This window comes from Dipodomys spectabilis, unplaced genomic scaffold, assembly GCF_019054845.1.
Source record: "Dipodomys spectabilis isolate Male_0828 unplaced genomic scaffold, ASM1905484v1 ptg000148l, whole genome shotgun sequence".
In the NCBI taxonomy this organism is placed as follows: Eukaryota; Metazoa; Chordata; class Mammalia; order Rodentia; family Heteromyidae; genus Dipodomys; species Dipodomys spectabilis.
Window position 1 is genome coordinate 6342240 of NW_024870825.1, and position 25470 is coordinate 6367709.

General features: G+C 39.1%; 1 pseudogene; it reads left to right on the plus strand.

Moving 5' to 3' along the window:
* The first annotated feature begins 2519 nt into the window (after window positions 1–2519).
* The window catches only part of LOC122118342, a 34787-nt pseudogene continuing 11836 nt past the window's right edge, over window positions 2520–25470 (plus strand).

Sequence of the window (25470 nt, forward strand, 5' to 3'; positions counted from 1 at the left end):
TACAAAGGCAAGAATGCAAATTCCTGTCTAATTAAAAGGTATACAGGTATGGACATTAGATGGGCAGTCTTCTTACTTCTTTGATCCATTTTGAATCACTATCTCTGTTTTCTATGTATGGATATCCAGGTTTCTCAACACCAATTTGGGGGAACTGTCTTTTTCCGAACATACGTTTTTAGCTTCTTTGTTAAATATCAGATGGATGTGAGTGTATGGGTGTAGTTCTGGATATTCTAGTCTATTCCATTGGAAGCACAAAGCTGTTTTGTTATTGTGAGGACAGAATTTATAATAACTTCAGCACTGTTATTACCCAGATTTGCTTTGTCTATTCAGTACCTTTTGTGGTTCCATATGAATTTCTTTTTCTAAGTGAGGCATTGAGAAATATCCACATTCCATACTTTATTATTATTTTGTGGTGCTTGCTTCTTTCTTATTCCTTATTTGACTTTTTACAATTTTTTGTCAGCCTTCAGAAATTGTCCAAGCTCAATAGTTGTCATCCTCCAATCTAGTTTTTGTCCTTCATAGCCTGTCCTTGCCCAATTAAGTTGTCATCGTTCAGGGCCTGACATGACCTAAACTAGCAAATAGAGTTGTCTTTCAGTATCTGACCTTCTCTGGCCAGTACAACCAAGTTATTGATCTTGAGTACCTGGAATGTTCTGGCCCAATAGAATTATTGATCTTCAGAGTCTAAAATAGATTGGCCAATTAAGTTGCTGCCCTTTGGAACCCATCCTATTCTGTCCTAGCTTAACCCAATCAAGTTGTTTTCCTTCATGTCCTAATTGATTTATTGGCCTTCAGGGACTGAACTAGACTGGCAGAAAAAAAGTGGATATCATTCAGGACATCGTCCAATCTATTTATGTTCCTTAGAGCATCCAAATCCATATCACTCCTTTCACTATCTCCTCCATCCCTCCCAAGCCACCCTTATCCTTGTTTGCTTAGAAGATATCCATGGACGATTATGAAGGTATTCTCCTTCCCCATTCTTCTTTCTCTATCCCTCTACTCATTTTGAGCAGGTCCACATTCAACTTCCCTAATTGGAACTTTCTTGTGTGCGCCTTTCATATAGACCCTCTGCTACTGAGATTTCTTATCTGGTACTAGACTGCTACCTCAACCTCCAACATTTTGTTTGCCCTAATTGGAGAATCAGATCATGAGACAGTGTATTGTCTAGCTTCTGTCCTTGGACATATGCTCAGTCATACATACACTTGACCACTGAAAAGCTCAGCTCTTGTAGTCTCATTTTACCTGCCTTGGCATACATGCAGTCATGAGTTATTGAGGTCCCTGTCCTGTCCCCTTCCTCACATTCCTGATTAACCTTGAATTGCAGGTCGAATGTCAGCCAGACCTGGAGGCTGCTGAGGTTGGGCAGTCGAACATGTCTCCTCCTAAACAGAAGCTTTCTTTGGTCCTCTTAGTCAATGCCAAAAAATCCCAGATGGGTCCCAAAATTGTTGGAAATATGTTGAGAGATTGGGGTGTCACACACATAGGAATAAAGACACTAACATGAACTCAGCAAGACAAAATTCACTTAGACAGGAAACCAAGTAAGCAAGTGTCCTGAACCAGAAGGCCATGTGCATTTTCCTCCTAAGGTGTCACTTCCCTGTGTTCTGATTGGTCAGAACGTAGTTTTACAATCTGTGTAATTAGCTAGTTTGAAAGTGTTTGAAATTTTACCGGATAAAGTAACTAAACCCAGGATACCTGTAACAAGGAAAAACTCAGACAAACCATTCTTAGTCAGCTGAGTAAGAATTGCACCACACCACCAACCCTTAAGAAAACAATTCTTATGATACAATGTGGCTAAATTAAAATACCTTCTTGTAAGATGGAGGCTATCCTTAAAATAACAGTGCTTATGGGAAGAAACCTCTGTGATAGAAAACATTCTAATTCGTAAATCAAGCAAGGCCCCATGGGTACTGGGTAGTAATTCTCCAGCTTCCTCTTGAGAGCTGGATTCTATCTCTGGTGGAAAAAGCTTATGTTCCCTCAAGAAACGGAGAAAAGTCTTATATATGTCACAATGTTGTTCTGACATGGCTCAATGATATCAATCTGAAGGAAATTCCCTATAAGAAACTGAGAACACCTTATCCCACATGGTCTAGTCTCTCCATGAACAGCTTTAATACCCCAGGAAGGCCTTCCACATCCCCCCTCATTCCACTAAGTTATCGCTTGTATGTGCTTTCAAGCAACTTCAGACTTCCCTCTTACAACCCTGACCATCCCTGAGATTAGTCACAGTTTCTCAAGGTTTTAACATAGAAGGTGCCTACCTGATTGAGGCTGAGGCTATAATTCACTTATGGATTTGAGCTGAACATGAAGATCTGTGAAAATGGGGTGTAAAGAAAAGGAATAGAGGATTAGCTCAGCAGGTCACCTATAGCTTTCCCTGACCCAGTAAAGTACCTCAATGTCTGACAGCAGTTGCCCTGTCCTTGTGAGACAGGCTCTCATGGAGGACAGAGATGAGGAAGCCACTGACCATTGTGGCTACAGTTGAAGGTAACTTTTCCTCCACTGGCATGGGCTCTCAACAGTCATTCCTCCCAAGTGAACTTTCTGCAGGTAATACATTGTCCCAAGTCAGTTTGTAATATGGACAAGTGAAGCCACCCTTTGACTGGATAAGTAGCTTGAGGTGTGTGAGCTGCAAGTGGAAGGAACCACCTGTTGCAGGAAGGAGGCTTTGGCCCTGGTGCCTGTAGATAGGGATAAGTGGGGATGGGATGTTGCCAGATAGGTGCGGTAATTTCATTTGTTTATGAATATAGCAAGGTAAAACATAAGGGAGCTACCTGTGGTGGTACATGCCTGCAATCTTAGCAGGTAGAATTATGAATTCCAAGCAAACCTGAAATACATAGCAAGAATTTAAATATTCCAAAATAATGACTTGGCACTGGTAGCTCATACCTGTGATCCTAGCTACTCAGAAGGCTAAAATTCAAGAAATGAGGTTTGAAGTCAGCACAGGTAGAAAAGTCAGTAAAGATTCTTATCTCAACGAGCACAACGCTAAAAGTGGAGGAATGGTTCAAGTGATAGAACCATCCTTGAGGGAAAAAGGCAAACAGACTACAAGGTCCTCTGAGTTGAAGCCCCAGTACTGGTTTAAAAAAAGTCAACAAGCATTAAAATTAAAAATATCTTGGCAAATTCCCACCAAAGTGAAATGCTTCCTGCCTATTCCCAAAGAGCTTGGGCAGGTGATCACAGGCTGGGCATGTGCACACACACACTTTTATTTCCTTTAAGGACAGAAAAGGTGCAACAGAAATCTGTGGGAGTGTGGAGGTGTTGAGCTGCTTCAATGTTGTCATGAGCAACAAAATGTCGTCCCTTGTGTTCTGCTTTCCTAGTATCAGGTGGAAATTCACAGTATCCACTTTGCATGGCCCTGAGAACTGACCATTGCCTAATTAGTGGATTTGTCTCTGAGATCTGCAAATACTTGGAAATGTTCTTGCTTGGGGAATGTGTTTTTTTCTGAACTTCTTACAGTGGTAGGAGTATTCTTTTTTGCTTATTTATCTTTTCTTTAAATATAATTTATAATATATAACACAGAAACATAAAAGATGCAACAAATGCCCTGTTCCCCTGTCCCAGTTTTCCTTCTTGTAGGTTTCTGGGTTCACAGGGGGGAAAAAGAATACATTTAGGGACAACCAGTTTGTTGGTCCCCCTGCTCACTCTCCTGAGTGGCTTTTACTTGTTCAATAAACTCTTTGCAGGGGAAATTAGAAAGAAGGGAACAGGAGACAGTTCCTGCTTGACAAGCGAAGACAAGAGCTCCGATATCTCTGGGCCTGTTTTGCTGAAGTGTGACAGGACCTGCAGTTAACCCCCAGTTCAGATTAAAATTACCTGCCCATGAGCTACTTTGCTTCCATTAATTAGCCTGGCAGAACCTCTGAATCCAGGTTAGAAACTAGAAAGAATTGTCATGAAACAGTGTGAGTACATTGTGACTTGTGTTGTGTTTGTGATAAATTTGATAAAGTTGTGATAAAGTTGATTCAAAGCTCACCTTAGAGTTGGCATTCTGATAAAACTATTCCTGAAGGGGTTGAGAACAAAGATCTAGTGGCATCTTGAAATCATCATTCTTATCTCCAATTGTGAAAACCATCAATATTTATCTGAGCCTCTCATAGTGTCTTGTTTCTCATCAATAAAAGATGTTAAACATTTTTACATGCCCCAACACCAAGGTAATGTTGCTTGAACACAGATCCTTGTGTTTGCTCAGCTCTTATCTTCACAGCTGGTGCTTTGTCACTGAGCCAAGCCTGTAGTCACCATTTTGCTGATGAATTGGAGGTAAAGTCTCACAGACTTTCTGCCTGGGCTGGAACCCTAATCTTCCAGGTTTCACCCTTTTGAGTAGATAGGATTGCAAGTGTGAACCCTCAGTGCCAGCTTGTTCAAAACTTAAATTTTCATATTTTCTCTATGTTACTGGCTTGGTAAAAGCCAGTTATCAGCATCCAAATCTTCAGAGATGAAAATCATGCTTGAACTGAGCACCTCCTACAAGGCAGTAGGACTCGTCTAGTTTAAAGATGATATAAACAGTAAGATAATATCTTATCAGAGTCTAGAACTATATTCCAGATAAAAAATAGTGGAATTTGTAAGTTTTATTTTCGTGTGTGAGTGTGTGTGTGTGTGTGTGTCTGTGTGTGTGTGTGAGTCTGTGGCAATTCCAGGGCATGAACTCAAGCCTGGGTACTGTCCTTGAGGATTTGTTCCTCAAGCCTAGAGCTCTACTTGATGAAAATCTCCACTTTTTTTGGCTTTTGCTTAGTTAATTACAGATAAAATTCTCAAGGACTTTCCTACCCAGGCTAGCTTCAAACCATAACCCACCAATCTCTGCCTCTTTAGTACCTAGGATTACAGGTATGAGCCACTGTTACCTGCTTTTTTCAAGTATTGAAAACATCTTTTATCAAGGCTGGGGGTCAGTGATAACTCAGATGATAGAATTCTAGCCATTCAAGTAGAGAACCTGTATTCAATCTCTAGTATTAACCCCCCTACCACCACAAAAAGAAAGAAAACATTTTCAGAACACTTCAGATTTACAAAAGGTCAAGCCATTGCAATCAACTAAATCTTCATACACATTAGTTTTCAAAACTTGTGTCCCTAAACTCTATGTTCTTTCTGATATTTTATTTACTGTCTTATGATTTGAATACAAAAACTTTAGTAGAAAATACAGTAATTATTTCACCCTGTGCTGAGTTCAAACTCTGATCTTTGGCACTAAAGCCTCTACCATGGATAACCTCCCTAGCTTAGAATATTTGTGTGTGTGTGTGTGTGTGTGTGTGTGTGTGTGTGTGTGCTTGGACCGAGGGACTGGTTAATATCCCATAGCTTTTTCACTCAAGATTGGCACTCTACCACTGAGGACATACCTTTGCTTCTCAGTTCTTTTTTTATTGTGAAAATACTGTACAGAGGGGTTACAATTACATGGGCAAGATAGTGAGCACATTTCTTATCAAGCATTGTAGCCTCCTCCTTTGTTTACCCTTCCCATCTCTTCCCATCCTCCCTCCCTCCTCCATACTGCCCCCGCCAAGTTGTAAAGTTCATTTTTGACATGACAACTTGTACTTCTCATTGTTACAACAGGTCCACTTGTTTTCTTATTTAAACGACTTGTTTTTCCCCTTCCCCTCCACAAATTATACCTACAACAAATACAGTGAAAGCATGGGTTATACTGTGGAGGAGAGACATACAAAGCAACAAAGAAATTATCTTATAAATGCATTAGAAACAAATGCATGAAAGAAAAAAAACATTTAAAATACATATCTTAGGGTTCATTTTAATAACATCACCTTATCTGCACTTTTCTGCTTGACTCATACATATACTAGATATTGCAAATAAGGGAAACCATGGGACCTATGTTTCTTTGGGCTTGGCTTACTTCACTTAATATAATTTTTTCCAAGTCTTTCCATTTCCTAACAAATGGAGCAATGTCATTCTTTCTGATGGAGGCATAGAATTCCATTGTGTATATATACCACATTTTCTTGATCCATTCATCTACTGAGGGGCATCTGGGTTGGTTCCAGATCTTAGCTATGGTAAATAATGCTGCAATAAACATAGTTGTGCTGGTAGCTTTAGTGTGGTCTTGATTGTAGACATTTGGGTACATGCCCAAAAGTGGGACTGCTGGGTCATAGGGGAGCTCTATGAGGAGTCTTTTGAGGAACCTCCACACTACTTTCCAAAGTGGTTGAACAAGTTTACATTCCCACCAACAATGAAGTAAGGTTCCCTGCTTCTCAGTTTTTATAGTTAAGAGGAGGTAAGTCTCATAGACTCTCCTGTCTGCGTGGGCCTTAAACTGTGATCCTCAGATTTCAGCCTTCTGAGTAGCTAGTATTACAGACATGAATTGACCTGTGCCTAACTTGGTGGTTCTCATTTTATACGAGGAAGAATACATTGTCCAAAGAATAAAAGAAAGAAAAAAATGTACTCATTACCTGACCTATGAAATGGTAACCCCTCTGTACAACACATTAATAATAACAATAAATGTATATTTAAAAAAATCCTCTGACAGTAGGTTCAAATCTTGGACTGTACTTTCTTGCAAGATAGAAGCAGTGTTTATGTCAAGCAACTACTTTAATAGAAAAGATTCTAGCTCCTTCAACCTGAGCAAAGATTTCTGATTAAACTCAATCTCCAACAATTAACTGGGCATGGTGACATATGCTGTGCCCCCGTGTCCCTGGTAGGTGCTTAGTTAGGTATTGAAGAGCCAGACAGAGTGACTCTAATCTTAAGGTAGTCCTTGAGTCTTCCAAAAGCCTGGAGCTTGCTGAGAACCACAGTATGAGTCAGCCAATCCACAGGGAAACAGGAGTAGCTGCAAAGAACCTAAGATAAGCAGAACAAAGACCCCTTGCTTGCTCACTTTGTATTATACAAGCTATGGGAAAACAGAGGCCAGGGCCTTCCTGCTTAACCAGCTGGGATTGTGTGCAGGGAGGTCTAGCTCCAGCTTGCAATAAAAGACTCTTTTGCTTTTGCAAGGATTAAGGTCTCTGGTGGTCTTTAGAGGTCCGATAAGTGGACCCAACAGTAGGAATGCTATTCAGTCTGGCTCTGGAGGCTAGAGACTCCATAGAATTGAGAAATGTAAGAGAAGGGGTGAGATGAAGATGTTGAAGTGATGACCCAGATCAAGATACATTGTACACATATATTTGTATTACATGGCAACAAATTCAACACATGACCTAAACTGAAGATGAGTGAGGGAAGGGGTGAGGTGAAAGGCATGGGTGAGAGTCTTGAAAGGGGTGACATTGATGAAGATGCCCTGCATTCATCAACCGCTTCAGTGAAGGGCAGCACCTTTATACAACTATGCAAAGATAATCAAAATAGTTAAAAAGAAGAAGAAAGAAATCAGGCTGGAGGCATGGCTTTTGTGATATACATGCCTTCCTGGACACCCAGTTTGACACTCAAAATATACACACACACATTCAAACACAGTATTTTTCAATATGTAGAAGTTACCAAGAAATTGATTCTTGAAATCAATCATCACTCTTGTTTTTGTCATTTGTGTGTCTTGAACACAGGGCTGGGCACTGTCCCTGAGCCTGTTTGAACTGAGGGTTAGCAGTATACCAATTGAGCCACAGTGCCACTTCTAGTTTTTGAGTGGTTAATTGGAGATAAGAGTCTCCTAGGGACTTTTCTGCCTGGGCCAGCTTTGAACGATGATCCTTAGATCTCAGCCTCCTGAATACTTAGGGTATATTCATCAAAAGATATCACCACACAGCTAATCATTGCCCTTGGAAAATGAAGGTTGATTTCTATGACTATAAACCACTTCATTGAAAATAGTTACAATATGCAAAATTAGTGAAATAAAAACAATCATTAATTCCTTCAATGAGCTAGCAATATTGTAAAATTTAAAGTATATATCTATGATTTAATCATTGTGGATTTATAAACATTTTTCATCACTGAAATCACACTAAAAATTAATTCATTCTTAGTGAATATCTCCATATTTACCTTTAGACAATAAATAAATTGACTTGGGAAAGCTTCTTGAGTAGGTAGAATCCCATTCTTGTGTAAGTAAAATTCACAAAAGATTTCAACTGTCCTTGGAATAGTGTTTTGTTTCTTGATGTACACAGTGGCTATTCTTCGTGAGAAGGAAAGCAGCTGACTTCTGGATATTACTCCTATTTCCAGGGAACTCTGTTCTGCTTTAACTTTCAGTTGCTTTTATTAGAGGCAAGCGGAGACTCAATCTGTGTTGAGAAATAAGCCCTGAAATACACTTTTTATTAAAACTCATGGGATAAATCTAATCATTATCATTTATCAAAACATCACCTGGCAGGCTGAGAAGGGTAGAGCACTAGAGAAGAGATGCAAAATGGACGAATCCTTTCTAGTTTTCTATTTAGGGTGAAGCTGAGTTCAAACCCCTGTTGGACACAACGACAAGTAATTTCAGGATCTGAGCATCTGTTGTGAGAACCTGAGTTAGAGTCTTGTTTTTAGGCTTATAGTTCTATCGATGTTGGCCTCAGGCCTAGATGTCCAACAGTTCTGGCTTCTAATATTCGATATTATATTGCCTTATACAAACAGTGTACAATATATATCCTACTATGTCCAGTTCATACTACTCTACATTGTGATCGTGATGTTGATCATGTTGCTTAGTGTAAGATGTTGTTACTAATTTTTACTGCTGAAGGAATTTCCAAAATGCCCCATTTTATTTGCTGTTAACACTTGAATATTTTTAGCATAGAGAATTTCAACAAATATTCTTTCTAGGGTTATTCTCTACATGTTTTCATGCACATGACCATGTTCCCATCTGGTAGGAATTAGTGGATCCCTCAAAGAGCATTATTCAGCTTGGTAGATGATCTTAGTAATGAATGCCACTTTCTAGTATATACCATAATTGCCTTTCAATTTCAACTGGAGTCTAAACCTGTAACAAACTTTATATGTTACTCAACTTATACAGCAAATTTTATGCCATTTTATTTGGGTAAAAGTAAAAATTTTTGTTTGTTGGCTTAAAACCAAATCTCAGTGTTCCTCCAGTTCTTTGACTAGCAGGCATATTTCTACTATGATACTCTGCTATTTCTGAGTAAATACCAGTGACCTTTGACTATTCTGTTTTGTTTTTATTCTTTGCTTAGTTTTCAGCTTGTGAAGCTGATCCAGAACACTGGAACTTTCCTCCCTTTGCTCACAATATTGATCTCGGACTAACTCAGGACTGTGCTAAAGCTCTCTGATTACCTCAGCAACACATGAATGCAGTTTCATTTTCACTGTTCCTCTTGTACAACACTTACTTGGCAGGCTGCCTTATGCGATATGATGCTCAGTTTTAAAAGCAGTGCTTTCCTCACTAGCCAGACAGAAGAACTCAAAGCTAAGGCAGCTGAGAACTTGTCTCCTGACTACAGAGCCCACACAGAGGTGAGTTCTGTGGAGAAACATGGTCTTTGGTATGCTATTTCCTTGAGGATCAGCAACAGGGAGCTAGGTCCATAGCAATTTTACTAGCTGGGGTGGTGTGGGATAGGGTGTTCGGGGAGGGGACAGAGGTTAAGTAGCAGTGGAGTGGGCGACATGCGAAACCCCATGGTGTGTAACCATCCAGACTGCCTCTGGTAATTCAGCTCCTAAGGCTCCTTCAGTCCCCAGGCAGCCATGGGGTGGTGAACCTTACCAAAGCATATACAGGAAGAGCTCCTCTCCCTCAAGTGTCCAGCAGGGGCTGCAGAAGAGAGCTCTGCATGGGACACCTACCCTCCTCTGCCTCAAGGGACCTTAATTCCCACCTGGCACTGAGGGACCAAATCCTAGCCCCAAACCCCAGCAGAGTCACTGCTGGAGAGTTGCTCCTTCCAGCTCTCTCTTGCCCCAACTTCACCACTACCCTCAGTTCTCAGATGTTTCCCCGAGGGTAGCTGCCTGGAATTGGAAAAGCTGAGAGCAAAAGCAGTCTTCACTAGTTCATTTGAAACCTCAGTGCATGGCTTGCCCATCTTCATGTTGTTCCTGGATTCCCTGCAGCTGAGCCGCTTGGACTACTTTCTTTTCTCATTTCTTTATTTCAAGATTTCTTGAATGTTACACACAAAGAAAGGTCAAATGTTACAAAGAACAGTAAGATCTCAGCCTGGGATGTATTCTGAACTGTTTAACTCCCTTAAACAATTTACTGTGTTGAAGCTGAACATGTGAACATGAGGTCAAGATGTTGGGGTCGGGGAGGGCGGAGAGAGGAGGGTGGGCAAATGCAGTCATAATATTCGATATTTATATGTGAAAATGAAACCATGTAAACTAAGGAGATGGGAGGGATGAGGAGAAGCATGAAAGGGGTGTCTTCCATCAAGATGATTGTACTCACTAATTGGCAAGTGAAATTGAAACTCCTTTGTGCAACTTCTTAAAGATAATTTTTTAAATGTGTGAGGTCCATATTAAGACCCCAGTGTGCTTGTGTTATTTAGAGAAAATCAGTTTGGGATAGTTTTAATTTAATTGTATCTTGGTCTTACTCAGGCAACAGCTTTTGGAAACCACTAATCCAGTATATGACCTTCTTCTCCTGTTTAATTTGGATTTGAAAGCAGTTATGCTCACCATCTTAGTCCTGCACTGCAATCAGACATGGGGGAGAAGGAGAGAAAAAGAGATGAGAGGGGTTCCGGGAAGATGGTGGAGGAGAAGCTGGAATCTGAACAAGCTCTCGCATAGAGAGCACTTTTAGAGTTCCAGTGAACAGTCCTAAGCCAGAGAATCACACCAAGTGTGCCATCACAAGACAGAGATTTAGACAAGAGAGGGAAATCCAAGGCAAGAAGACACATCTGAGCGCTTGCCAGCAGCCGCCGCAGCGGCGGCGGCAGGGTCACGGCTAAGACCACAGCCGGGCCATACCTGAGCGCTCACACAGAGAGTCCGGGACGAAGGAGCCAGAAGCAGCAGGCTAGTGGATTCTACTCAACACCAGCAAGAACCAACAAGGAGCGCACATCTTCATCCTGCAGTTTGCTAACCAGAGACGACCCAGGATCCAAGACTCAGCATGAGTAGAAGCCCGACATCCTCACTCCTTCTCAGGGAACAGAGGAGGGAAGGCCACCCCTCCTCCCCCCAGCAGCTGCCAGCTCCAACTCAGGCCTTGGAATAAAACGAGTCATTTAGCAGGTCACAAGAACTTAACGGCAAAGTGACCTGCCAGACTAAGCTCCATCCAGGGAAAAGTCACCCAGCTCAGGCACCAGCCATTGGAGTGGCTTTCCTCACTGGGTAACCGGAGTCAGAGGCTGCCCCTCCCTCTAGCAGCCTCCACAATCAATTGAAAAACAGAAACCCTGAGAATGGCTCCAGGCTGGGCTCTGTGAGTTTTTTTCACAAAATAGCCCCAGGGAAAAGCTACTGTTTGTTGAAAGGCCTCAACTCTACCCAGAACCTAGCCTCATCACTGCATCCCCCTCTTTTGTGATTCTCAAAGCAGATCACCCTCCCATTAAACTAACCTGGGAGGGGGATCTCAAAATCTTGGGTGAAGCAGAGCATTTTTCTGCCTGTTCCAACAAACTGACTTAAGAAACCAATCAAGCCACAGGACCTCAAGCTGACCAGAGACTCCAACAAGAAGCTGGTTATATAATTCCTCTTATAATTTTTATTTTAGGAATACGTGAATGTGTGTTTTCCTTTCTTTTCTTGTCTTCTTTCTCTTTTTCTTTCTTTCTTAACTATCTTTTTGTTTTTTGTCTAGGTCTACTGAACTTCTGATCTTTTTTTCTCCCTTTCTTAACCTTTTCACCTTTTCTTCTCTTGTGATTTTCTTTATGTGACTTAACTCTTGTCCTGCACATCCTCAGATAAACCCGTAGTTAACTAGTAGACCCTATCCCCCATTGTGTACACACTTAATCCACAAATTTATTACTCAATTCAAAACCTCTGAGACTTAAATTCCTTAATAGCAGTACTACCTCTTTATATCTAGATAATATTTTAAGAATTTTTTTAAATTTTTCACTTCTCCTCTATGTCCCTTCCCTTCTCTTAATATACTCACATTCCTCTCTAAATAGATGGTCTTTTAATCTCCATAATAATATTAATTTTTACATTTCTATTTTTTTCTGGTCTCTTTTCATTTCCCTTTCCATTTCTTCTTTTTCTCTCTCTCTCTACTTGCATCCTACCCAACCTATTTCCTGCATTGGGATTAGGACATAGTTAACTCTCCCTGTGCCTCCCCACACCAATCTATTCCTATTTTTTACCCACATCTCTCCCTAACCCTAAGAATTTCTGGTTTTCCAAATTCTTCTCTGAGGTTCGAAGCCCATTAATATATAGTTGTTTGATGTTGAATAGATGTATCCATTGAACTAGATTGTATCTGTAGACTATTGACTGTCCAAATGCAAACTTTGATTGATGGTTGCCATAAGATAGTGTTCTAGCACAAAACTGGTGCTATTTTCATCTCAAATGGGCAGAGTAAGCCGGAAAAACACAAGAAAAATGGCAAATCCGGATATCTCAATTCCCAATGTTGATAATCAGAGGACAGAACAGATAATGAATAATCCAGAGGAGAGTTCCCAAATAGCTCTACAAACACTGCTGGCAAACATGATAAATGAGAAGTTTGAAAACTTACACAGGACTCTGTATAAGCGTGATAGGGAGAGAGAGGAGGCATCCCAAAAACTTATACAGGAATATCAGAAGCGTGAGGAAGCTACTCAAAAACTGATACAGGATTTGCATGAACAACTTGAGAATACTCAAAGAGAAAGGGAGGAATGACGTGAGCAGGCTTAGAACACTCAAAGAGAACTGCAGGAATCCCACGAATGGGAGGAAAGAGAACTGCAGGAATCCCACGAACAGGAGGAAACTAATCAAAGAGTAATACAGGAATTGAGAGACCAGGTATAGAACACACAAAGATCACTAAAGGCATTCATGGAATCCATTAACAAAGAGCTGAAGGAAGTCAGGGAGACCACAAAGGGAATGCTGAATGGAACCCAACAGAAGGAATGGGAGTAAAAAGAAACCATAACCAATCAATTAAGTGATTTGAGAACAAACACTGAACACCAAATTAAGGAAGTAAAGAAATTCATACAAGACCTAAAACAGAGCTTCAACAAAGAACTTGAAGCCATCAAAGCTGACCAATTAGAAGGAAAAGAGATAAAAAACAAAGTAGAGAGTCTTGACAGCAGGTTAGACCATGCAGAAGATCGAATCTCAGGGATTGAAGACAGCCTAGATATTATACAGAAAGAACACACAACCATACAAGACAAGTCCAAGAAATATGATAGATCTATCCAACACCTGGAAGACACCAACAGAAGGCCTAATCTAAGGATAATGGGTGTAGAGGAGCACCTAGAAACAGAAGCTAATGGTCTAGGAAATTTGTTTAACAGGATCCTAGCAGAGAACTTCCCAAACATACAAAAAGATAGGCCTATTCAGATACAAGAAGCTTTTAGAACCCCAAATAGACCAGACCAGAATAAGACATCCCACCGAAGCATTATAATCCACACAGGATCAACTCAGACCAAGGAAAAGATCCATAAAGCTGTCAAGGAGAAAAGGGTAATCACCTATAAAGGAAAACCAATTAGAATCACCTCAGATTTCTCAGCAGAGACAATCAAAGCAAGAAGAGCCTGGAATGATGTATGCCATGCCCTAAAAACAAACAACTATCAATCAAGAATACTGTACCCAGCTAAACTCTCCTTCATAACTGAAGGCCAAATAAAAACCTTCCATAGCAAAGAAAAATTGAAACAATACATCTCCACCAAACCAGCCCTACAAAAGATTCTTAAAGATGTCCTACACATAGAAAACCAACAAGACCGCAATAAAGGCCAAGAAACTGCACCCAAACTGAGAATCCAAGAACCATAGGAAGAACCCAGTTTTTGCAGCCCCCAAGAAGGTGGATAACATGGCAGGAACTCCCAAATACCTCTCAGTGCTATCTCTTAATGTTAACGGACTGAACTCTCCAATTAAGCGACATAGACTGTCTGGTTGGATTAAAAAACAAGACCCTTCTATCTGCTGCCTGCAGGAGTCACATTTTGCCCATAAAAACAAACACATTTTCAATGTTAAAGGCTGGAACAAAATCTACCAAGTAAACGGCCCCCATAAATAGGTGGGAGTTGCAATCCTAATATCAGATAGAATAGACTTCAAATTAAAATTCTTGAGAAGAGATAAAGAAGGTCGCTACATACTAATTAAAGGATCTCTCCTTCAGGAGGATATTACAATTCTAAATATCTACTCGCCAAACAATGGAGCACCCAAATTTATCAAAGAAACACTACTTTCCCTCAAATCCCATATAGATCCAAAGACATTAATTGTTGGGGATTTTAACACAGGACTCTCCCCACTAGATAGATCAAATCGGCAAAAACTCAACAGAGAAACCGCAGATCTAAACAGCTGCATAGATCAACTAGACTTAACAGACATCTACTGAACATTTCACCCAGCAGCATCAGAATACACGTTTTTCTCAGCAGCACATGGAACGTTTTCTAAAATAGACCACATTTTAGGCCACAAAGCAAACTTGTCTAAATTCAGAAACATTGAAGTTATACCTTGCATCCTCTCTGACCACAAGGGAATAAAATTAGAACTCAACACCAAAAGCCACCAAAGAAAGTCCGGCATCACATGGAGGCTGAACAACACACTGCTGAATCATGAGGGGGTCATGGAAGAGATTAGAAAGGAAATTAAAATGTTCATGCTATTCAACAAAAATGAACACACAAATTACCAGCTCCTCTGGGACACAGCAAAGGCAGTACTCAGAGGAAAGTTTATAGCTCTGAGCTCCTACATCAACAAATTGGAGAGATCTGAAACTAACAATTTAATGACACATCTAAACCTCCTTGAAAAAGAGCAGGAAGATAAACCCCAATCCAGTAGACAGACAGAAATAATCAAAATTAAATCAGAATTAAATGAATTAGAATCCAAAAAAACTATAGAAAGAATCAACAAAACAAAGAATTGGTTCTTCGAAAAACTTAACAAAATTGACAGACCCTTAGCAAATCTTATCAGAAAAGGAAGAGAACACACCCAAATTAATAAACTCAGAGATGAGAATGGAAACATCACCATGGAAACAACCAAGATTCAGAACATTATAAGGGAATACTTCTCAAAACTTTATGCTAATAAGTTTGAGAACTTGACAGAAATGGACCTTTTCCTAGCAAATATTGACATGCCAAAACTAAACCAAGATGAGTTAAACAATCTTAACAGGCCCATATCAAGCACTGAAATAGAAACAGCAATAAGAGACCTCCCAGCCAAGAAAAGTCCAGGACCAGATGGTTTTACAGTGGAATTTTACAAGGCCTTCAAAGCAGAGCTCACAGCAATACTCCTCCAACTCTTCAATGAAATTGAAAGAGAAACCTCACTATCAAACACATTCTATGAAGCCATCATAACCCTCATCCCAAAACCAGGCAGGGACCCATCAAAGAAAGAGAACTATAGACGCATTTCTTTGATGAATATTGACGCAAAACTTCTCAACAAAATTTTGGCCAATCGACTTCAACAATTCATCCAAAAAACCATACACCACGATCAAACAGGATTCATTTCAGGGATGCAAAGCTGGTTCAATATACGGAAATCAATTAATATTATTCCTCACATCAACAGGAGCAAGAATAAGAACCACATGATTATCTCAATAGACGCAGAAAAAAGCATTCGAGAAGATCCAACACCCCTTTATGATGAAGGTTTTGGAAAAATTAGGAATCCATGGAACATTCCTCAATACAATAAATGCTGTATATGACTTACCTACAGCCAGCATTATACTCAATGGTGAAAAACTAAAGCCATTTCCTCTCAACTCAGGAACAAGACAAGGATGCCCACTGTCTCCAATTCTCTTCAATCTAGTATTAGAATGCCTAGCGACAGCAATAAGACAAGATGCAGAAATAAAGGGGATCCAAATAGGGAAAGAAGAAATAAAACTCTCCCTCTTTGCAGATGACATGATCTTGTATTTAAAGAATCCCATAGACTCCACTCCCAAATTACTCAAGCTGATTCAAAACTTTGGCAAAGTAGCAGGGTATAAAATTAACCCACCAAAACCAATGGCTTTTCTGTATGCCAACAATGAGAAAAGTGTGGCTGAAATTAGGAAAGCAACTCCATTTGTAATAGCCCCACAAAAAATAAAATACCTAGGAATTAACTTAACTAAAGAAGTGAAGGACTTCTATGATGAAAACTTTAAAATCTTGAAAAAGGAAATCAACACAGAACTAAAAAAATGGCAAAGCCTCCCATGCTCCTGGATTGGAAAGATTAACATCGTGAAAATGGCAATACTTCCCAAGGCTATCTACAAATTCAACGCGATACCTATCAAAATTCCAACCTCATTCTTCACGGAAATAGAAGAGGCAATCCAAAAATTCATATGGAACAATAGAAGACCCTGAATAGCAAAAACGCTCCTCAAGGGAAAGAACACTGCTGGAGGATTATCAATACCAAATTTCAAACTCTACTATAAAGCCATCGTAATCAAAACAGCTTGGTATTGACATAAGAACAGACCTCAGGACCAATGGAATAGAATTGAAAACCCAGAAATGAATCTACAGACCTATAGCCATCTAATCTTCGATAAGGGAGCTAAAACAATAGAATGGAAGAAAGACAGCCTCTTCAGTAAATGGTGCTGGCAAAACTGGTTAACTACATGTAGAAAACTAAAGATAGATCCTTATATATCACCCTGCATTAGAATCAACTCAAAATGGATCAAAGACCTTGAACTCAAAGCAGACACTCTGAAAATATTACAGGATGGAATAGGAGAAACCCTAGGTCTCCTTGGCTCAGGCCGACATTTTTTGAATAGAGACCCGGAAACACAACAAATCAAAGGAAGGTTGGACAAATGGGATTGCATGAAGTTGCAGAGCTTCTGCATGGCAAAGGACATAGCTAGCAACATCAATAGAAAGCCCATGGATTGGGAGAAGATCTTTACTAGTCATACAACAGACAAGGGTCTCATATCTAAAATATACTTGGAGCTCAAAAAATTAAACCCCCCAACAACAAATCCTCAAAGAAACAACTGCCCAATAAATAAGTGGGCTAAAGACTTAAAGAGAAACTTCTCTGAAGAAGAAAGAAGGATGGCCAATAAACACATGAAGAAATGTTCAACATCCCTAGCCATAAAAGAAATGCAAATCAAAACAACATTGAGATATCACCTCACTCCAGTTAGAACGGCAAAAATCAAGAACTCTAACAACAACAGATGCTGGAGGGGATGTGGACAGAAAGGAACCTTACTTCATTGTTGGTGGGAATGTAAACTTGTTCAACCACTTTGGAAAGCAGTATGAACGTTCCTCAAAAGACTTCACATAGAACTCCCCTATGACCCAGCAATTCCACTTTTGGGCATTTACCCAAATGTTTACAAACAAGACCACACTAAAGCTACCAGCACAACAATGTTTATTGGAGCATTATTTATCATAGCTACGATCTGGAACCAACCCAGATGCCCCTCAGTAGATGAATGGATCAAAAAAATGTGGTATATACACACAATGGAATTCTATGCCTCCATCAGAAAGAATGACATTGCCCCATTTGTTAGGAAATGGAAAAACTTGGAAAAAATTATATTAAGTGAAGTAAGCCAGGCCCAAAGAAACATAGGTCCCATGGTTTCCCTAATTTGCAATATCTAGTATATTTATGAGTCAAGCGGAAAACGTCAGATAATGTGATGTCAGGAAAATGAACCCTTAGATATGTATTTTAATGTTTTTTTCTTTCATGTATGTGTTTCTAACGCATTTATAAGATTATCTCTTTGTTGCTTTGTATGTCCCTCCCCCACAGTATAACCCTTGCTTTCACTATATTTGATGTCAGTATAACTTGTGGAGGAGATGGGGAAAAACCAGTTGTTTAAGGATACAGGTGGACCTGTTGCAACAATGAGAAGTACAAGTGGTCATGTCCAAAACGAGCTTTACAACGTCGGTGCGGGTGGGGGGGGGGTGGGAAGGGGGGGAAGGAGAAGGATTGGGATTGGGGGGAGGAGGGAGGCTGGGAAGGGATGCGAAGGGTAAACCAATGGAGGAGGCTGCAATGCTTGGTAAGAAATGTACGCATTGTCCTGCCCATGTAATTGTAACCCCTCTGTACAGTATGTTCACAAATAAAATAAAATTAAATTTAAAAAAAAGAGATGAGAGTGGGAGAAAAAGGGGAGGTGAGAAGGGGAAGGACTGGCAGAGATAGGGAGAAAAGGGAAGTGGCATAGAGAGAAAGAGATCAATGAAAAAGGGACAAGGGAGAGAGAGGTAGTCAGGAAAAGATAGGAAAAAGACAGAGGAAAAAGAGGAGCATGGGGAGAAAAACAAGAGGAGAGAAGAGAGAGAAGGAAGTAGAAAAAAGATAGGAAGGGAAGGAGAGTAAAGAGAAAGAAAATGAAAAGGGGAAGGAGGGGAGAGAAAATGTAAGGGAAGAAGAGAAGAAAGAACAAAAGAAAAAGAAAGCAGAAAGAAGGAAAGAAAGAAAAACGAAAAAAAAAGCAGTAAGGAAGAAAGGAAAGAAGGAAAGAGAGAAAGAACAATAAAGAATAAGGGAAGAATGGCATGAAAAAAGTGAAGACCAGGAAGGAAACAAAATTTACAATTTTATCTTCCTTTGCCCACTGCTTTTTATTTTTATTTTTATTTTTTCTCATGGGGATTGAACTCAGGGCCTGTCTCTGAGCTCTTTCACTTAAGGCTAATTCCCATTCTGAGACATAGAACCACATCCAGATTTCTGGGGGGTAATTGGAGGAAAGAGTCTCACAGAATTTCCTGCCCAGGCTTGAACCAGGATCCTCAGATCTCAGCCTCCTGAGTAGCTAGAATTATAGGTATTAGCCAGCACCTGCACGCAGCTTCCCAGTGCTTTCTTAAAAGTCAAATCTAAAGAAAAGCAATCTTGAGTTTCTCTTGTGTCTAACACAGTAGTTGAAAGGTCATGGTTGACCCAATTTTTTGTGATCTCTAACAGCTACAGAAGAAACAACGTTTTACAGAATAACTGTATGAAGAAGCCATTTGGAAGGCAGGTTTTTGGTTTCTTTTTTCTGACAGAAATTCTCTTCTTTAGCCTAGTTTCCTTGGTATTTTATAATTTTCAGGATATAGTGACACTTATTAACTCACTGTCTTATTTGTTCTCTGGAGGGAACAGGGCCATACCACTGCAAATTTTTTTAAAATATTGATTTCCTTAACCTGTACCATAGTGAATCAGGCAGCACTAGTTTTATTTATACTGTTGACAAGATAATGAAGGCGGACAGAGGCAAGTTCTCTTTCCAGGTCTGGTAGTGAGTAAATGATGGGAACCCTGGGGTTTGACCCCTGGAAGACTGTCTTCTGTAACTCCATTGGCTCTGGATTCCTGTTTCCCCATTCATCCCCCATGGGTCCTGCTTGCAGCATCTTTCCACTGCTTCTCTCCTGCCTACTCTTCCTCCTCACAGGAAGCCTCTTTCCTTATTCCCAAGCATCCTTGTCTCCTTCATATTCAAACTGACTCTTGGCTGGGAGCCATGGAACTGATTCTACACAAAGCCAGTACCTTACTCATTTAGAATTTCACTCTTTTCACCCTGGTACATACTGAATTTTATATAATAGGCATGAGTTGACATATCCCACAAATATTATGCAGTATTTAAAAGCTTCACAACCAACTGTAGAATTTCAAATGACAAGAGAGAGTAATGAGTGTGATATGCTGCATAAAATCCTTTACCGTCCGAAATACTGGTACTCAATTTGTATCATTTTATTTGAATGGTCATCATTTTATTAGAATTATTTTGACTCATGTAATATTCTTTTTTATTGTGAAAATACTATACAGATTGTTTTCAATTACATAGGTAAGATAATGAGTACATTTCTTATCAAGCATTTTTGCCTCCTCCTTTATTTCCCCTTCCCATTCCTTCCCATCTCCCGACCGGCTCCCTCCTTCCCCCGCAACCTCCCTGGCCAAAGTTGTAAAGTTCGTGTTTTGACATAAGTTCTTCTATATCTCATTGTTTCAATGGGTCCACCCGTATCTCCATTTAAACAATTTGTTTTTTCCCTTTCCCTCCACAAATTATACCATCATCAAATACCATGAAAACAGGGGTTATATCGTGGAGGAGGGACATACAAAGAAACAAAGAAATTATCTTATTTATGTGTTAGAAACAATCACAAGAAAGAAAAAAAATTGATTCCTAATCTTGGGGTTCATTTCACCTAACATCAACTTATCTGACCATTTCTGCTTGTCCCAGACATATACTAGTTATTGCAAATAAGGGAAACCATGGGACCTATGTTTCTTTGGGCCTGGCTTACTTCACTTCATATGGTTTTTCCAAGTCTTTCCAATACCTAACAAATGGGGCAATGTCATTCTTTCTGATGGAGGCATAGAATTCCATTGTGTATATATACCACATTTTCTTGATCCATTCATCTACTGAGGGGCATCTGGGTTGGTTCCATATCTTAGCTATGGTAAATAATGCTGCAATGCACATAGTTGTGCTGGAAGATTTAGTATGTTCTTGTTGTGATCATTTGGGTAAATGACCAAAAGTGGGATTGCTGGGTCATAGGGGAGCTCTATGTGAAGTCTTTTGAGGAACCTCCATACTACTTTCCAAAGTGATTGAACAAGTTTACATTCCCACCAAATATACAGTAAGGTTCCCATCTGTCCACATCTCTTCCAGCATCTGTTGTTATTAGAATTCTTGATTCAAGCCATTCTAACTGGGATGAGGTGGAATCTCAATGTTGTTTTGATTTGCATTTTTTTTATGGGTAGGGAAGTTGAGCATTTATTCATGTGTCTATTGGCCATCCTTCTTTCCTCTTCAGAGTAGTTTCTTCTTAAGTCTTTAGCCCAGTTATTTATAGGAAAGTTGTTTCTTTGATGATTTGTTTTTGGGAGATTTAAGTTTTTGAGTTCCAGGTATATTTTATATAGTGAGACCCTTGTCTGTTGTATGGCTAGTGAAGATCTTCTCCCAATCTGTGGGCTTTCTATTGATCTTGCTACCTATATCCTTTGCCATGCAGAGGCTCTACAATTTAATGAAATCCCATTTGTCCAACGTTTCTTTGATTTGTTGTGTTTCTGGGTCTCTTTAAAGAAAATTTTGGCCTGTGTCAAGGAGACCTATGGTTTCTCTATTCCATCCTGTAAAGTTTTCAGAGTGTCTGTTTGACTCTGAGGTCTTTGATCCATTTGGAGTAGATTCTGGTACAGGGTGATATATAGGATCTAGCTTTAGTTTTCTACAAGTGATTAACCAAGTCTGCCAGCTCCATTTACTGAAGAGGCTGGTGTTCTTCCATTCTATTTTTTTCTAGCTTCCTTATCAAAGATTAGATGGGCATACGTCTGTATGTTCATTTCTGGGTTTTCAATTCTATTCCATTGGTCATGTTATACTCTATCTTAGTTCATCCTTGTATTATTCTACTAGTAATTTGTTCATGTAACCATCATGGTATTTCCATTCTTATGCTGCCATAGTGGTATATAGTGTAATTATACCAGCATACTGTAAAATTTTGAGGTCCTCAGGGTTACTCTGCAAACACGTTTCATCTTCCAATTTCTGTTCTTCTTTTCTTCCCACTGTAATAAAACACTTGCATTCATCTAGATAATTAACAGGCTACTAGAAAGACTAAATGTTATAGCCTTATTTGTGATTGGAGTTTCAAATTTATCAATCAGAATGTGAGCAGATTTATTATGCAATGATGAATCATCTAAGAGATGTCCTTGAAAAAGTGGTAGCCTACCTGACACTTACTGATAGGATGGTACCTTTGACAATGAACTGTTCTGGCCAGGAGTTGTTATGTTGAAAATTGAGGGGATGAGTGGGGCTGGGAGACATGCAGAAGAATGAAGGAAGGGTGATGTTGATCAAGATGCATTGTCCTCACAAACTGACACGTTGAATTGAAACTCCACTGTAGAGCAACTGAAAGATAAAAATGTACTAAAATAAATAAATTTTGTAAAAAGAACTTAACATTCTACAAGTGAGATTGTATTTGCTCCTGGGGTTGCCACTAGATCTGTATTCTATTAATATTTTACTCTCTCTTCCACTTCTTTTTTTTTTGGGGGGGGTGTAGGTTACCATGGCATCAGAATCCAATATGATGGCCCCATTTGTCTAGTGGAAAATGAGAAAGAGCAGTTGATGGTGAACCCCGAAGCAGTCAAGGTTCTTGAAGCGATTACAAAGCCTGTGGTGGTGGTGGCCATTGTAGGAATGTATCGTACAGGAAAATCCTACCTGATGAACCGCCTGGCAGGACACAACCAAAGTGAGTGCTTTCTTAGGACAGGAGCCATTTCCTGGGATCATTGATAATGCATGGTAATCATGCTTGTTATACCATCAAGAAGAATCTGATTCCTGCTAAGGGAAAATCTTTCAATCTTTTTTAAGATTGACATGAAAGCTTTTCATTTTAAATCCATACTCATAAGATCTCACCCTACTCCATTAAAAAAACAGGAATTTTCCTTATTCTGTTTAGTGACCTACAAGAAGAGTATTCTGGTGCAATCCAATCTTACCTACTCAGTTCCTTTGATTATTTCCATCCTTCCACTGACATAATTTCGGTAAGACTGTAGAATCAATGCAGATGTCACCCAGTATGCTTTGTTTATAAAAGTGAAATAAATGAAGATTATGAGATATAAGGAAAGCAGAAAGAATTTCATTTCTAAAAAAATTATGCTTTATAATTTTTACTAATTTTATAAGGCCTATAAACCATATAAATAATGTAGAAAAATTGTTTCCAATACTGTCATATGTATTTCTTATTTTGTTAAATGCAGGGTGATTTTTGTGATTTTTTTTATTTATTTTTAAATTTTATTATCTTCAAGTCATTGCACAAAGACATTAGCATTCAACAGAGCAGTTCATGATTGCAGTGCATCTTGATCAGTGTGGGTGATTTCCTTAAATAAGGTCATTTTATTTGCTCCTTCTTGGTTTCCAGAAAATCTGTCACTAGTTCTGTCAATCCTTTGCCTATGAAGTTTCCCTTCAGTATATTTTATATCTTCTCTTCTAGTTAATTTATTTTAAAGGACAGACTCTCACAGTATGATATTCTCAGAACTTAAAACACACCTATATTAATCTTTTTCTCTTTGGTTTCACGTTTCCATCTGGGCAGTACAGTGATGCCTCAAACAAAAGGCATCTGGATGTGGTGTGTGACTCACCCAAGGAAACCAAATTTCACCTTGGTCCTTCTGGACACTGAGGGTCTGGGTGATGGTGGAGAAGGTAAATCAAAATCATGGAGAATTCGTTTGGTTGTATTTCTTAACTTAGCAGTTGTCACCTTAATTAAATTTCCACTGCTTAATTCAATTCCTACAAGTACAAAGCCAGTTATGAATTAAGGCTTAATTGTCTATTTTCATTACTCTGATAAACCCTAATATTTTGATGAATTATTATTCTTTTAGAAAAACTCTCCTCCTTTTTCTGACTTTGATTTTTGGAAGTGGGTCACTAGATCTACCCATTCTTTGTTCTTTTATTAGTCAAAATCAGGCTTTTGTATATACTAGACAGTGTTCTACTAATGTGCTACAACCTTAATCTAGTCTAGACATCTTAATGTGGGATGGTAGTGACATTAAATTCTACCTCAGACACAGGGAGCATGTACATGTGCTATCAGAGATCTTCCATAAGGAAGAATTTTCCTCTACTCTGCTGGTGCTCATTTATTCAATCATTCATATCCTATCATATCAATCAGAAAGTCTATTTATGCTTTGATTTATGCTTTTCTGGAAGGTATTGGGGAATGACCAAAGAAGAGCCTTGCATACATTCTAATTATATGCTTACCACTGAGCTGGACTCTGGTCCCTATACCTTGATTTGCTTTGTTCCATCTTTGGATATTTAGAGTTCTTTCAGTTTGTTGTCATGTTATGGTGAAATTTTCTCTGCAGCTGAGAGTAATGTAGTAAATATTCTATAAGGATACCAATTCTAAGTCCCTATCCTATATTCTATAGATCCATCAGTAGAAGGTAAGGACCCAGTTCAGGAGCCAATACACATTTTGTATAACCAGTACAGGTGCTATAGATGTCCAGAACTGGCCATACAATTTAGGTATATGGGTCAGAGACTATTTCCTAGGGGTATGGACATCTAAGCACTAACTTATGAGGCCAAGAGAACTTTAAATCTATTACCATAATACAAATTGCTTTTGTCTAGAATTACTCACTTCCTCTGTAATTTCGTGGGAGTTGAATAATACACAATTGTATTTTTCTATACTTCATGATCCATCTCACCTTAATCTTGTTTCTGGCTTTATCTTAAAGCCCTTTACACATGCTCACTGCTTCAGTCAAATGATAGGACTATGTGATACATATGTATGACTTGCACTTTATAATATTTCTCATTTGTCTACTATTGGTTTTACAAAATGTGTGATCTTTTAATCTCTTCTTACACATTCTATCAGCTTTTAAATAAATGAAGCATATTGAAACAACAGCTATTATTCCAGTGAGACATTCACATGTGTGAAGCTGCAAAGCATTTTTCCTATTTACTAAAATGGTCAATTTTCTCTCACACAATAAAATTTTAGTGTATTATTACCAGAGATGATCATCATGGATGCATATATGCATATAGATGCATATATGTTGCATTTATTTATATACTACATATGTTTTCTTAAATATTGTGGCATCCTACTGCATACAGTTGCTGTAGAGAATATTTATGCACATTGACAATATCATTCTAAGAAACCAAGGCCTGAGGAAAGTCACTGTTAATGAAAAGCAAGTATAAACAGGATAATTTCATAAACATTGATCTTTGTGTTCTCTATTAAAATTGAAGTCCTAAATGAAAAATAAATGAAAAATGAAACAAGTAGACTTCTCTGTTCCTTGCTCTCATGTGCTTTCTAGTGTGATCCTAAGAATGACTCGTGGATCTTTGCCTTGTCCATTCTACTCAGCAGCACCTTTGTCTACAACAGCATGGGAACCATCAACCAGCAAGCCCTGGATCAGCTGCAGTGTCCTTCCTGGAAAAGAATAGTCATGCTGTATTGAGTTTAGGAA